A 16,366-nucleotide genomic window follows, 5' to 3' on the forward strand; every position below is an offset into this window, starting at 1 on the left:
AGAGACAGTAATAGTTCCGGCACATAATTGGAATCCATTCAGATGGTAACTAACATAGCCCAGACAAGGAACAATAGAAGAAATACATGCTAAACCAATGAGAAAAAAATTTCAACTCTTTTTATCAAGCTCTCTGAAGTTCACCAAGCTCTGACCTCACTGAGCATTTCAGTAATTTATAAATGTTGTTAAATATTTACACACCACTTTTTCCAACTGATTAAAGTGGCTTACAACCAATAAACACATTAAATAGTATCAATAATGTATAGCTTTCCAATTAATTCACCACATCAACCACAAAACCTAGCCTTTAAAAATATTTTTATGTTACACTGTACACATTTATTTAAAAACAAACAAACAACAAATAGCAGCCAATTTATTTCTCAAAAGATTCCTGAATTTTGGAACAGTCATTGTGAAAACTCTGTATTAGGTCATGTAATCTTGCCAACAACTAAGCCAAAAAAATCTCCCTATTTGTTTTATTTTTATACTGCCACATTCAAAATAACTCCCAACAGTTTAATTCACAAAAATATAAAACAAAGTAAAACCTAAAATTTACAATAATACAATAGTTGCATTTATATCCACTGACTACCCAAAGAGGCTTTTCAATAGTTCTGTCTTAATAACTTCTGGAAGCCCGGCAAAAGCCAAATTATGCAGGGCTTTGTGGATCAAAACCAGGACTTTGAACCTGGAAATCTACTAATAATCAACACAACAACCATAAAACAGTTATTTTACGATTATGGTGATTTTGGCTTGTTAATATACAAGATGCTATATTTTGCACCAATTGTAAGTAGTCTTGAGAGGTAGACCATCTAGAGCACATTGCAGTAATTTAAATACTATCAACAGCTACAGCACTTAGACTTATTTACCACTCCATAGTTCTTCATAGCACTCCCTGAGTGGTTTACAAATGTCAGCATATTGCCTCAACAATCTGGCTCCTTCGTGTGCCAACCTCAGAAGGATAGAAAACTGAGTCAACCTTGAGCCCATCAAATTAAATTCATGGCTGTGGGCTGCAATACTGCATTCTAACCACAGCGCCCCCACAGCTAATAAATATATGCATGAATCACTATGACAAAAATCTTCTGTCCAATTAAGGTCACAATTGGCACATAGCCAATTTTGGGAACAGGTCCCACAGCTGCAACTTCTATTTTGAAGTAGGCCGTAAGTCAAGGAAGAGCACCAAGTTGGAGATAAGCTCTTTCAACTAAGGTCTACTTCTTCTACACAAGCAGTAACTTGTCTTACATGAGTTCAGATTGTTTCAGTCTATTTCATCTCATCCAAATCCAAACAGCCTCCAAACACCACTTTGAGGTTTCCATAGCATCTCCAATTCACAATATTTAAACTATATGAACGCTGTTATTATATTTTTATCTACCCATTTTATATATTTTGGGCAACTCAAAGCAGTCAAAATACCTAATTCCAATATCACATTCTGGTTGAAAATTATGGAATTTACATTTCAATAATATTCACAGGACTGCAAGTTACCCAAGTTTAAAGTCAATATTCTATATGGGATTTAAAAACCAATGACAGCCAATAAAGCATAAACTATGAAGAATAGCAATAGCAATAGCAGTTAGACTTATATACTGCTTCATAGGGCTTTTAGCCTAAGCGGTTTACAAAGTCAGCATATTGCCCCCACAGTCTGGGTCCGCATTTTACCCACCTCGGAAGGATGGAGGCTGAGTCAACCTTGAGCCGGTGAGATTTGAACCGCTGAACTGCAGCTAACAGTCAGCTGAAGTGGCTGCAGTACTGCACTCTAACCACTACACCACCTCAGCTGAAGAATACTTGCACTTTCAGATATCTTTCCGCACATGTATAGGAAGATTCTTGATCAGCTGAGATTTCATATAGCTTTCAATTACAATCTTGACTCAGGCTTTCAAGTTACAAGAAGACTGCAACACAAGGACCAATTGGCATTTTCATCCCTGGAAACATCTTAAATTATTATCTATTCTCTGCCATTCACTTAATTGTAATGTCTAAATGTGCTTTTAGGACTTTAACAATGACTTGTGAGAGCTTTTACCACTGAAATTCATTTAAATATTGGGGAAACCCAACTCCAAGAGCTAGTTTTATAAAAAAAATATCAGCGTTCAAATGCAGTCCTGGAAGAATCTGACGTAATTCTTTGCAAAGTAGGGAAAGTTTACCTAGGATTAATGGGCATTTAATATTTCTGCTCAAAGATCACACTCAGCAGCAATTGACAGGTTTTCACTATCTAAAATAAATTTGGGTCTAGCTGACAAGCCTGATTTCTGCATACTCAAAAATTCTGAAACAGTATATCAAGCTTGTTGATGTAACTTTAAAAGATGAGTCCAATGTCCTCAGTTTAGAGTCTAATAGCTATATCCAAATATGATCAAATTTCAAATCAGCAAAGATCCAACAAAGGGACTGAAGTAAGCATCTGTTTAAATTTCTCTAGATTCAACTCTAATATTACATCATACTGTAGTGAATTGTTCCAATGTTCTATTAGGGATGAAAATAATTTTTATCATAATTATATTTTGCATCCCAATGGCATGGCTGGTTAGGTTCCAGTGTACACAGACAGGTACTGACACAAAATCCCCTCTATATACACTAACTCCTCAGAGCTATAACATAATGAATTCCATGACATAAGACAAGATCCTTCTCTAGAGAAGCAACAGAATTCCACCCGATTCTATTTAGTATCTTTATTATTGCACTGACACTTAAATACTATTAATACTGCAGACCAAAAGGACTCATACATTTCAGGGAGGGAGCAGCTTCCATACAACCTGATTTCCCTTTTTTCCTCTTTCTTTGCCAAGTTCTTCTGAATAGGTCATGACTCCCTTAATTGTCCAAGCCAGTTCATGAGCTGGCATAGTTCAAAAGAAAACTTACCAAGTTTGGCATTAGTAGACAATTCTTGAAAGCTGTGTATTTGTGTAAAGCATGACTTTCCCAAGTAAACACCATCTCAAGCTTTTTTTTTTTTAAGCCAAGGCTTACAGTCAGAAGATAAAGAACTACCATGTCTGCAGCTTGCAAACACCCAAACTACAATAGTCTACCTTGCCAATACTTCTGACAAGCAACATAATCTGACAAACATTGTAACACATCAAGCATACCTTAGCAAATAGAGGAAACGCACACACGCACATTATAACACACACACAACCAAATCTCACATATAATATATAATCTAACCAATGGTTTAGTAAACCTAGCAAGACCTAGCACTATGATAAGTAGGTGGCTTGTTGTCCAAAAGTTCACACACTTAATTTTCCTCATATTGTACTAAATCATATGAACCTTGGGATATCCAGGTATTTCTAACAAGAATTCCTTTCATACAAAACTGATGATGAAAGCATGGTTTATTAACTCAAGTTCTCAAATCAAATCATATGCCCATATTGATATACTCTCAATTGATGCAGCATGGCATCATTTGTGAATCAATGCTAGATCAAGCGAAGATTAAACTACCCCTCACTAAAGATTTGTAGGAACATTTTTAAAAATAAAGAAATCAGAGTTATCACAGTATAGACAAGAAGTACTTTGTTTCTTCTGCTCATCTAAAACCAATTATCTATGCAATACACGAGAAATAATTTGGAGTAGTGGTTCTATCAGGCTAGAAACTTTGAGACTGAATTCTAGTTGTACCTTAGGCACAAAACAAGTTGGATGATTTTGATCCAGCCACTCTTTCTTGGCCTTAGGAAGGAAGGAAGCAAGGAAACTACTTCTGAAAAACCTTGCCAAGAAAACTGCAGGGACTGGTCAATCCAATCAACAACTGACTTGAAACTACATACATATACAAAATACACACAATAAAATAAACAGTACATATGAAGTTGTTTTATATAAAGGTAGGCCATCAGCATATGTCTACCCTATAGATAGCATCTCTCCAAAGTTTTAAACAGAAATCTCTTCAGGCTTACTTTATGTTATCAAGGTTTGAACCCACAATCCTTTGTAAACATATTTAGCTAAGTATTAGTGTTATTAAAATTATTAGTTATCTGACAAAAATAGAATGTGATTTTACTTTCCTAAATAGAATTTTAAAAAAATTGAAAATGGGGTAAGAAATCCACTGCCTTATAGCCAATGTTTTCAGTGTTCAGTTCCCATTCCCATAATTCCTGCTTATTTGTTATGCTGACTGGGGCTTATGAGAGATGTAATCCAAAACATCTGGAAAGTACCCTAGCCTTAAGGAGAAAAAAGGGCATGGGAAGAACCAAAGAGATAAGTCAACATCTTTAACCAACCAATTTTCCTTGTGGAATATTATTGCTTCAGTAATGTAAAATACTATAAGGTGCTATCATGACTACTTATTAATAGCCTATTTCATAGATGAGCAAATCTATATTTAGTGAAAACTGCATGCTCACAGTAACTCACTGGCTAAGATGGAATTTTAATAAACATTTCCTCAAAATAAAAATGTAACACACTTATCCAATGTATGCGAGCTTCTGAAATAAGCAGATATTAAATATTTTTAGGTTATCTGATATCAAGGAAATTTTAAAAAATCCCATATTACCGTTTATTTTCTGAGAAAAATGAAATAGGTAAACTATAGAAAAAAGAAAGCTCTCCTAATATGACAGCAACATTATTCAAGTTCAGACTTTATCTTCATTTCTCCACCCACCAATTAAAGGTAAGCTTATGCCAATTTAACTTTTTGATGTGGTTGCATTTTGGTATTCCTTGACAAGAATTTATGGGCTAATATTTTTATTTCACTCATATTTCATCCATCAATTTAAGATAATACAGTACCCATATTTCTTTAATTTTTATTTTACTCTGAGAGTTGGTGAATGGCCAAGATCAGCCAGTAAGCTTTCTCTTACATTTGAGGTCTCAGTTAACAGTTAAACAGTTAACTTTGGTAGCATTGCCTTGCATTATTTTGTTATTGGTTTCTTACATAAATTGGTTTCTTCTGTGCTATCAGAGAGAGGAAGAAGTCTTCCTATTTCTTAGAATCTGAAAAATTACATTTTTCGTTATTTAAATCTTTCACTCCTCTACCACTACTAGTGTGTATTTTTTCCCGACTATATACTATTTCTAAAGCCAGCAAAGCTGAGAAGCCTTCAAACCTCATCGGGCTTGGCTTCTCACCCCCCATGAGATATTCCTAGCCTGTAGCACAAGGAGAAAAGCCATCCTCCTGATTCTGTTACAACAGGTCATTGTAAAGCATCATAACATTTACGAATCAACGCTTTACTGTTTCGTTCTCTCTCCCAATTTCCTCTTCCAAGCCTTGTGTCGTCTTCTTATTATTAAATTGTAACCCTAAAGACACACACACACTCCTGTTTGCATTGGCCAGGAAACCACCCTAGATCCCCTTCCTGGCTAAACCCTTGACATAAATAAATGGGATAATCAATACACACAAATGCAATTTAGCCGATTCTGCAAACCAGGGGGGTGGGGGGAAAAGTAGGGACAATGTTTCTCCGAACTTTCTCTAAGAAACATCCTGTACACCCCGGAAATAACCCCAAAAGGCCAAAACTTGGCTCTGACTTTAGTCTTTCATTTCTGCTTTATGTCCTCCTGCCTTGGCAACAGACCAAAGGATGAGCTTTAGGTTCGTGGGCGCTCTAAAATGGGGAGGGGGGGAATATGAACAAACGCCAAGTCCTTAGGCTAAAACCGGGGGGGGGGGGGAGACACGAATCGACGGATTCATGGCCTCCTTCGCTCACGTTACTCACTAGCGCTGCCTGCTGCAAACCAGGAAGCCCCTCGAGACCGGAACAGCCGCCACCAAAGACCCCTCCTCCCGCCTCTCACGTCGAACTGCGCTTCCGCCCGCTGAGCAAAGGAAAAAGGAGGCGGGCGCGGCGGATTAGGTAACTCAGCTATTGCGCCTGCGCTTTCAGGCGGGGGAGGGAATCACGCCAGACAAGACGCAAGCGAAACCACGCGCCGCTGCCACTTCGGTGAGGTCACACGGATAGCCTGAGCACGTGCGCTTGGTATCCCCCCCCCCCCCCCGTTTGGGATGCTCGATTTTCGAGCGCCCAGCATTCCTACGCCTCGCGAAAGGGATTATGGGAGTGGGTGGGTTTGTCTATATCAGTATAGCTGGAGATGGTGCCGGCTCTTTTTAATTAATCTTTGTGAATTCAGAACTCATAATTTGGGATATAATTTGGGATATTTGTTAAACAAATCTAGTCTATGGCTTCCATAGTGGAGACTCTAGAAAGTGTGCAAAGAAGAGCAACAAAGTTGATTAGGGGGCTGTAGGCTAAAACAAGAACCTCCAAGGTCCCTTCCAACTCTGTTGTTCTATTCTATTCCAATTCAGCCTTCTTTAACTGGCTGGATCAAGATGAGGGTCTTGGTGTTCTGCTCTATTAGAGCACCATTAAGGACACCGGAAATGTTCAAGCACTTTGCCAAGTGTTACCCAGGATGCTTTGTATTACAATTCCCATCATGATAACTAGGAGTTCTGGGATTTATAGTTTAGAAGAAAGGGTATTCCCTTTTTCTTTTCAGACGATGAATGTATCCAAAAGGCTTTGAATCTGGAAAAAAAAATCCTTCCAATGCTGGTTGTTAAAACATGTTTCCTTCGTTGTTTGTAGATTCTCCCAGTAGTTTTGGAATGGGAATTTTTTTAATTTGTTAAATTGAAAAAAAAAAGTTTTTAGTACAACAAAACTGATGCAAACCTTGTATGGCTGGTGGCTTGAGAACATTGCCATATCTTGTTATCCATTCACCTTTCCAATTTTTTTAACTGATTTTTACTTGTAACTTGTAATCCCAAAGGTGCTTTTTCAAGAGGCAAGTGGACTTTCTGGTTTTTCTTTGAAGAACCTTCTTGAATGAGAAGCAAAATTACTTCAAAGAAAAACCAGAAAGTCTATTTGCCTCTTGAAAAATTACCTTTGGACAACCCTCACCTGGATGACTGAGAATCTCCATAAACTTAACTTGTAAGTTCTAGCTTGTTCCTAACTCTTTTTAATTTGTGGTTTTATTCAGAGTTTATATCGTTTTATTATGTTGTAAACTGCCTAGAGTCATTTGGATGAGATGGGCAGTGTAGAAATTTAATAAATAAATAAATGAACATGATACATAAAAGGAGGCATATGATTTTAAAGCTGGTAAGGGATGTAAATCAACTAAATTGGTTTTCTCCAATCTTACACTGTCTTTTTCTATTGAAGTCTTAACTCCCAGATGAGTAACCTGTCTCTTCATTCCAAGCCTGACAGTCAGTTTTGGTGATCATCTGTAATTTTCTCAGCTTACAGAATAAGAGCTGCAACCATGTGTAAATTCACAGTTCCAGTGATACAGAGTTCATGCAAGTAGACTTTTTGCATGAATAATATTTTGAGAAAGAGAGCTGGCAGCTATTTATCAGAGTGATGATTGTAACCTCATATAGTTATCTACTGGGCACAGTTCAGAGAAAGTGAATATGGCCAAATTCCATGCTTAGGCATCGTAAAGTTCTGTGGGATGAATCAACAGACTCCATCCAACAGAAAAAGGATTTCAGAATCTAATCACAGATTTTTCTGTGAAGTTAAAATGTCATTTCTGCTATTCCAAATTATTTCTGATGGTAGTCAACCTTGACTTATTCTATATATTTTTATGCATGTACAAAATTCCAATGTGATAGGAAAGCTTGATTTGCCTAATAGAGGTTAAAATACATTCCAACGGGGAGAGTCATAGAAGAATATATAAATTTTATGCAAAATGCATCTACATCAGTGAAAAAAGGCAAAAGCTTTAGAAATTAAGAAATATACACACAGACACAAACACACACACACACACACACATTCCATATGTGATAACAAATGGCTCACTATCAATACTCTTCTTTCCCCAATTCTGAATCTAATTGTAAGCCTGCTGACAAAAGAATTTCTGTACATTAACACTAATTAAATCTTGGATTATTTGACATACGTCTTGGTCTCTGGGAAGATACCAGCTAAGACTCTTTAGAAATTAAAGATTGAAGTACTGGTACTAATGTTTACCAGTCATTAAAATATTAAATGATTGTTCAATAATGTTGAAGCGAATCAATATCACATTACATATAGCAAAGGGAGAGGAAGAAAAGATATACCTAAGAGTAACCTAAGTGTAAAATAGACAGCAAATTATAATAATGATAACTCTATATAGCTCTATAGATATGTTAGCAGTGTTCCAATATCTCAGGGGTTGCAACAAAGAAGAGAGAATCAAACTATTCTCCAAAGCACCTGAGGGTAGTACAAAAAGCAATGGGTGGAAACTAATCAAGGAGAGAAGCAACTTAGAACTGAGGAGAAATTTCCTGACAGAACAATTAATCAGTGGAACAACTTGCCTCCAGAAGTTGTGAATGCTCCAACACTGGAAGTTTTTAAAAAGATGTTGGATAACCATTTGTCTGAAGTGGTGTAGGATTTCCTGCTTAGGCAAGGGTTTGTACTAGAAGACCTCCAAGGTCCCTTCCAACTCTGTTATTCTATTCTATCCCATTTTTGATACTAGAATTAAATAGTATTGTGATGGTGTGCCTTCTGGGCGTGCAAGCTGTCGCCTCAGTTCAGCTCTGCTGCGCATGCGCATGCACCTCCCACTAGCCAGCTGGTCATTGGGTCACCATGCATGCATGGGGGGAGTGGAGGGGCGGAAGCATACAACGGCGGGGCATGGCCAGGGTTATGAATGCGCGGGGGCAGGGCATGTGGGGAGATGTGTGCACATGCGGGGGGTGGGGCTCATGCAGGGGGCATGAGCACATGTGCAGAGGGAAAGGGTGCATGCATGGGGGAGCATTGCATTTGGGGGGGTTGGGCACATGCACGTGCATACGCACATATTGGGCACTTGGTCCGGAAAAGGTTAGCCATCACTGCTATATGCTTTTCGGACTTGATGGCTTTTATTTTTTTGCTTTAGGCCTGCAGCCTTCATAGTTTCCAGAACTGATAAGTGGGTCTGATTCAGTGGTGGGTTGCAGGCGGTACGCCCTGGTACGGGTGTACCGATGCCTGCCCGGAGCACCGGATACCGTTCTGGTACGGTGCTCCGGAGGGCCCACCCAATCGCCTTACCTGTATTTGAGCTCTTTGGCGCTCCCGCGCAACACTCCACCGAGCACCTAGAGCGTCACGGAGGCTCATGGAGGCATCGCAAGAGGTAAGGACGGCATGTGTACATTGTGCACGTTCATGTGGTGGATGCCGGGCCCTGCTGCAACAGGATCCGGAACCCACCACTGGTCTGATTATATTCATTCTTGGTAAGTGTAGATTAAGAAATTGGCAGTGGATACTGAAACGCCCTCCAGGTCTTGTAAAAATATAGACATTGCCCTTTGAAAAACTCAGGAATAATTAAAAAAAATATGTCAAATGGAATAACAAGTGGCATGAAACTAGCATGATCTTAGTCTGGCTAATTGAGTCAAAATCTTGCAACTAGCAATAAGAGTATTTAAGCATGTGTAACTTAGTAATTATCTACTGTATTTAGAAAGTAATGCCCTTCTCTATTTGTGGCTTTGTTCAGTTGTTTCAGGTTACCCATAAGTGAATTCTGCTATGAAATCCTTCCATTGCTATGTACTTTTTGTATGATAATTTCAATCCTGCCTAATTGAATAATTATTTCTCATTCTTCTGTTTTGGAGAAGTGGGGCTAGAAATCTGGCTGCTTGGGCTATATAGAATATGACTCCTCCCTTAAATTTTTTTATTACTAGAAAACTGTTTTAAGGTTTCAATTTCTATGCAAGATTCCTGAAACACCTTTTTTTTCCATTCAGCATGTTAGATGTCTGTCAATCTAGAAGTTTCTTTTTCTGACCACAGAATACATATACTTTAAAGACATCTCCATGCCTGTCCTGGCGGATGGCTATAAAATAGCATAAGCAATGTAAATTCTTGCTGCCAGGGGATACAGTAATCTCTTACAGATGAGGCAGGCTTAGATCGATTCAGTTGTATTACCTCTGATATCAGTTTAAAAGCGTACTGCACAACCATTAATTTGTTATGACATTTTTCATCCCTTGGCAGAGTCATCAGGGCATATAGATCCCTAAAAGAAATGCTCATTTGGTATCACCATATTTTGCAACTTTTTCCCTTTTTAAAAGTATGATGTACAGCCACAAAATAACCAATTTTCTTAAATTTGTGGCATTCAGGCATCTTACAAGATATTCTGTTCTCCGTGAGTTCATCTAAAGCCCTTCAGTGTCTCTACTGATGTAGAGTATTTTGATCATAGGCAAAGCTCATCTGTTCTGGCTTTATAGCCTTTCTTTGGATGATTGGGGCCTGCTCCTCACAAAATGTTTCTTGGCCCTCGCCATTTAAAGTTTTTTTTATCATCTGTCCAACATTTCTAAGGTTAAGGCCAGTGGTGGGATTCACCCGGTTCGCACCAGTTCAGTAGAACTGGTAGCCAATTTTTTGTGGAGTTTGGTGAACTGGCTGGATAGAGTGCCGCAGCCACCACTCCCAGCCTCTCTTTGCCTCACCTCGCAAGGCGACTTGCCTGGCCTTTGAAATAAGCACAATACAGAAGGCTTCCATCCTAAGAAATAAGCCCAATCAACACCTCTCTCACCACCAAAACAGGGTGGCAACGTCTTTCCAAGCGCAGCCTCTCCTCCAAATGATCCTGTATATAAGATGAGCAATGCACACCAAACTGATTCGGAGGAGGAGGATTTGAGCTACCTGAGTGGGCATGAGCGATCATTTCAGCGCAACTGCGCGCTGTACAAGCAGCGCCCTGACTGGAGTGTGGGAATACCCGGCGACCTGGCCCAAAATATTCATAACTAACCTACCCTGTCTCCAACAGTAGATCTTAAATGCTCAAGAAATGTTGGCTTTCTTGCACTTCACCTTAATAGATGTCTGCAGATTCCAGGAGCATGAAAAATTTTCTAGGATAGGGAAATAAAAGTTTCTTAACTTCAGCAGTGGTAAAATAAAATATATATTTTTAAATATGCTTTGTCTATGACAATAAACAAGGGTGTAGACTTAGATTTTTCCTTCTTTCATTCATAATCTGCTGTAGGAAAATTACTGAACAGAACATATAGCATGCATGCAAAAATGGAAACACCAAGGTGGGGATTATTTTTTAAATCATGGTAAATATCCAGATTGCAGAAGTTAGAGCTGCAGATGAATGTTCTGAATATTTGCTTGGGTATTTCAAAACTGCAAAAGATCTCCACATTTTATACTGTGCTTGTTCTTTTCTAAAGTGGGCCCAAACCTTTCAACTGAAACATAACAATGTAGAATATTTAAGTAGCAAAGTTTATAAACTACTTCAATTCTATGTCTGCTTTCCATGATAGAAATGTCACTCCCCAAATAATTTCAAATTCTGTTGAAGTAAAGTTCAGAATGGACTCTGAAGTTCATGGTCACCCTGAAATGTTCAACAGTTTTCCAACTCAAGCATGTGTCAGTCATGCCTTTTTGAAAAATCCTTTCTGATAGCCTCTGAATGTGCAGGATTGACTAAAAGAGTAGAACAAAATGCAAAGAAAATGTTTTGTAGTATGACTGCTTTCCTCAGCGTTTCATAAAGCACAAGAGTTGAACTTGCTTTAGAAGAAATGAGGTAGACTTAACTAAAGCTTCAGAAAGGGCAGTTGCAATTCACACACACAAAATGAACAAGGAAAATGTTTATCTTCTTCCTGCCATGCCTAAGAAATGTTCCATATACTTTTGTCTGTTAGTTTTCCTATTAAGAGGAATAAATAGGCAGAACAAAGAAATAACCCACGCTGTGTCACTTTTTATAAAGATGCTATGAGGAAAATACCGTGCAGCCATTGTAACAGGTAGATGTTACATTTCTTCCCCTTTTAAACTGGGGATTACTGCCTGTATTATGAAGCTGCTTGAATGAAATGTGAGATTAAAATAATGCACAAAATACAATACTTTACTAACAACACTGAAGAGTTGAATCAAACCTTATCCCCTATATAAGTAGTCCTTGCTTAGCAAGCACAAGTGGAACCGGCAACTCGGTTGCTAAGCAGAAAATCACATGACCAAGACAGATTGCAGCCTCACTTCCACTGTGGTCATTAAGCAAAACATCACATAACCATGACTCATGATTTTATTTCTGCATTATCCATTAACTCTGCTTGTCACAAGCCAGTTGCAAAGCATCCAAATGGGAATTACATGACTGTGATATGCTGCAATGTCAAAAATACACACCAGTTGCAAAACACCTGAATGGCAACCAGAGGACACTCTGATAGTCATAAATGTGAGGATTGGTCACAAAACTTATTTTTACACCACTGTGACTTTGAACAGTCGCTAAGTGTGGTTGTCAGTAAGCGAGTTCTACCTGTAAATGAACATATGTCCATTCCTCAGATGGAAAATTGGTGAAAGCAATTGCAAATTGTTGATTGCCATTTACAGGCATCAGAGAGAAGTCCATTTAATGTGGTTGTGTATGTGATGGCAGCGTATGCACACCCATACCAAAAGCGGGAAATCTGATATAATAGAGGGCCACCCTCCTCAAGCATCTTTTGTGATGACAGTAATTACACCATTAGCGAATGATTTACTGCTGAGAAGAAAATTACCAGGGAAGTAAATTCCATCATATCATTCAGTGGAAATAAAGCACAAGCCAGCCTCTTTAGCATCATGTAAGCACTGCCTAGTCTGCTTGCTTTGTCTCCTATTTTCCGATGCTAACTCAAAGCAGACACAATTTTTTGTGCTTGATGTAAGTTCTGTCCTAGAACCATCCTATAAACTGCTCATTTTATGGTTGAAATGAGCTTTCCCATCATCACAGCCTCCAAGAAACATTAAATCAGATATCTGTAAAGAAAATACTTGCAAGTGGTGGTTAAAATATTTTTTTTCCTAGATTAAAAACAGTTACATTTGCATATTTTTTCCACAATCATTTTAAAAAGTAACTAGTGTTGAAATTGATAGTGGTATTGTTTTAAAGTCAGTTGAAATAAACCCTATCGGTTGTCTATTATTATTCTTAGAGTTATTCTTTTAAATGTCTTGGAGAATTAGGCAGAAGATTGTGAGCACCAGCAGAAAATAAATACGGTGAAAACCTACTTCCAGAAACTTAATGTGATGGAACTAAGCCTTCCCTCTTGTCCTCTTTCTATGGAAATGCATTTCCCCAGAAATCTGAATAGTTCCTACCATGTTGGTTTTTAGACCATTAAACTTTATTATTTCCAGATTGGAATTGGAATGTTTTAATATTGTCCTCTCTGGCCTTGAAATGTTTTCTAATGTCATTGATATTGTCATTATATGTGTGTGACGTCATTCATACTTTCAAAAACTGGAGGAACATGTAAGAATGGTAAACTAAATCATCTGCAGATAAAGCCCATCTCAGCACTGTGGCAGCCCTGTAAAGTCTGACCAAAGATAGATCCAGGGCTGACAGGCTTAGCTTGTGGTGTGAACCATGTCTAAAGGAAAAGTAAGGTAGGACTTAGCTTTGCAAAATTTGGGTTGATAATTGTTCCCTCCTGATTATGTTTTGATGGTTAGAGAAACACAGACCAGGTCAGTTGGCCCAGCACAGCAAAACAGGCCGAAGAGAAAGGTTGTGAAGAAAGGAAAGAAAAATCTCTTGAATTATTATGAATGATGTACTAACTCAGGTCAACGGTGTATGTGCGTTGTGAAGTCAGTTCTCTTAGTTGTATAAGGCTTACTCTCAACTAAGTATGCAAAAGGATTGCCATCTCTATCACTCTGTGGGAGAAGTCAACATTTCAACTTTGCTGCAAATTGCAACAACTTTGCTATTCTCCTCTTCCTCCCCATTCCTCCCCTGCCTTCATGTATAATGTGCCTTTTGAATTACCCTAACAGAGGATTTTTTAAAAAAAAAATGTTTGCACTTGGAAGCTCAAGAGAGCTATTCTTGGATCAGCAAGAAACATTGATTGCAACGTGTTTCAGAGGATTTGTGAAATTCTCAGCATGTGTGAATCGTAAATCACACCCCACAGGCCAAAAGCCTGATGACATGTGGAAAGCTTTGCTCACTATTTGTCCTTGGAAATGTGTAAGTACAGAAGTTAATCCTTCTTGGGATAAATCTCATTTATGTGTTTGTCTCCTCAGCAAGGTTTATCCTACTTCATTAAGTTTTGGCATCTCAAAGGGCAACAGCTGCACCGTTGCACGGCCACTGCGTGAAAAACCTCAACTCATGATCATGTTTAATGCAAACTTATTCCTCTTTTCAACGACAGAAACATTAAACCAGATTTTTCTTATCTTATTGCTATTTGCTTTTTAAAGTATTTTGATTTTAAACTAAGATACTGTACAAGGTCTTCAGCTGCTATACCCTGGCATGGTTCCAATACTTAAGCATGACTCCCTCCCTCTAACTCAGTTGGGAATCTAACCTAACTTACAAGAGAATAGTGGCTTAACAAAGGATCAGAGTGGGAATATGCTTGTTTATGTGTAAGGGCAAGAAGAAGGATTTCTCTGACTCACACAGAGCATGATGCAAAGCTTTTCATTAAAGCAGTGATGGGAAACCTGTGCCCCTCCCAATCTTGTATGACTAGGTTTAAGGGGAAAGGGGCAGCATTTACAAGTCAGCAACTTCTGGAAGCTTCCCAGGTTCTACAGGAATGCCCTGAAGTATAGAAGATCAGACATGAGTCAGTATGGTGCAGTGGTTACATTATTCAACTAACTCTTGTGGCTATTCATTCCAGCCTATCACAAAGGTTGTTACTGTAGGAAAAAGTTGGAGGAAGAAGTGCTCTTTCTGACTCCTTAAACTCCTGGAGGAAGGGCGGGGTATAAATCTAATATATGTATTGAACAAGTACAGTAGAACTTGCACCACTGACTCCCGTTTCCAAATTTATGGAGTAAGTCCTGAATCAGTTTCTCCCTGCCTGCTGCCCTCTGCCTTGTTCTCTTTTAGGACTCCACCTGTACAACAGCCCATAGGGGCAGCACAAGCCAGAACATGCTTGATGATCTCGTTTTTTTAGACCACAACTGCCAGCACCTCTGACTGGTCAGATGGCTTTGCGCTACTGAGTGTTATTATCCTACATACTTAGAAGGCATCAACAAAAGATTAAACTTTTGGCTCCAAGCTTTTAGTGATTTAGAATATTGATGGATAGGATAAGCTATTTTCATTTTCTGGATTTACAGATTATATCAACCCAAACGGTTTGCTTGGTTCTGACTATGGGCTGTAAACTATGATTTATATTGCATATACCATGTTAATTCTGCTTTGGTAAACAAGCTATGGCTTAGTGTATAGATCCAGCCATGTTAAATGCTCTTCTTATTAAGCTTATTAATTCCCAAGACAGCATTCAGGTGTGTAGTACTGTATAACTTCAGGAAAAACATTCACATTTATCACAATATTTACAATGAAAGTATTGTTGATTAAATATATTTACTCTGGCTAACCCAATATGAAACAAATTCTTGTTTACAGTGGAACCCTAACAAAAATACATGCAGAAGGGATAGAAAAAACACATAGGAAACTGGATTGCTTACTGGAACACTGATTTGCTGCCACATCCAATTTTTCTCATTAGAACTTGTTTTATTTGAACATGACTCAGTACTCCGTGTAAAATCTGAAGTTGTTAATCGTATTAGTATATGGAAACAAATTAATTATGCATGATATTGGAAGTGGGTTGTTAGTTCAAGGCTGGAAAGATCAAACAAACATAGCCATTACTTCAAACAGTATCTGATACATATAACACCTCATTTTAGGATCATTTTTTGAATAATAATCTATGTGGAAATGCAAAAACAAATGCTCTTTTGTGTATCTTTTCAAGAAAATTTGACTGAATATTTTCTGATATTATTTTTGAAAATATGACACTAGTCATCAGAGCAAATAGACGAATTCAGAATTAATCTTTTGTTCACAATACAGAGAAAAATCCTTTCTGCTAAATTCTCTTCCTGTCAGCAGCCTTCACCAAATTTCATTCCATACACAGGGACTAGTAGGCGGGTAGCATACGGAAAGGAAAAACTGGCAAAACCTAACTGTGCTGGAATTCTGTATCATTCATGGAGGAGAAATTAGACTTCAAATCAAAATCAAAATTTATGGCCAGAGCCACAATTTCATTAAATTGTTTCAACATCCCATACAAATATAAAATATCCAAACTTTTCAGCAAAAACTG

At 38.2% G+C, this 16,366-nt stretch overlaps 1 protein-coding gene across 1 annotated transcript in view; it reads right to left on the bottom strand.

The window, feature by feature from the left end:
• The window catches only part of ZCCHC7 (zinc finger CCHC-type containing 7), a 150,690-nt gene extending 144,737 nt beyond the window's left edge, over positions 1–5,953 (bottom strand). The window contains exon 1 of the mRNA XM_032213564.1: positions 5,826–5,953. The gene's annotated coding sequence lies outside the window, so the exon portion shown is untranslated. The remainder of the gene's footprint in view (positions 1–5,825) is intronic.
• Positions 5,954–16,366: the final 10,413 nt, after the last annotated feature.

The sequence above is a fragment of the Thamnophis elegans genome, chromosome 3 (genome assembly GCF_009769535.1).
Source record: "Thamnophis elegans isolate rThaEle1 chromosome 3, rThaEle1.pri, whole genome shotgun sequence".
NCBI classification, from domain to species: Eukaryota; Metazoa; Chordata; class Lepidosauria; order Squamata; family Colubridae; genus Thamnophis; species Thamnophis elegans.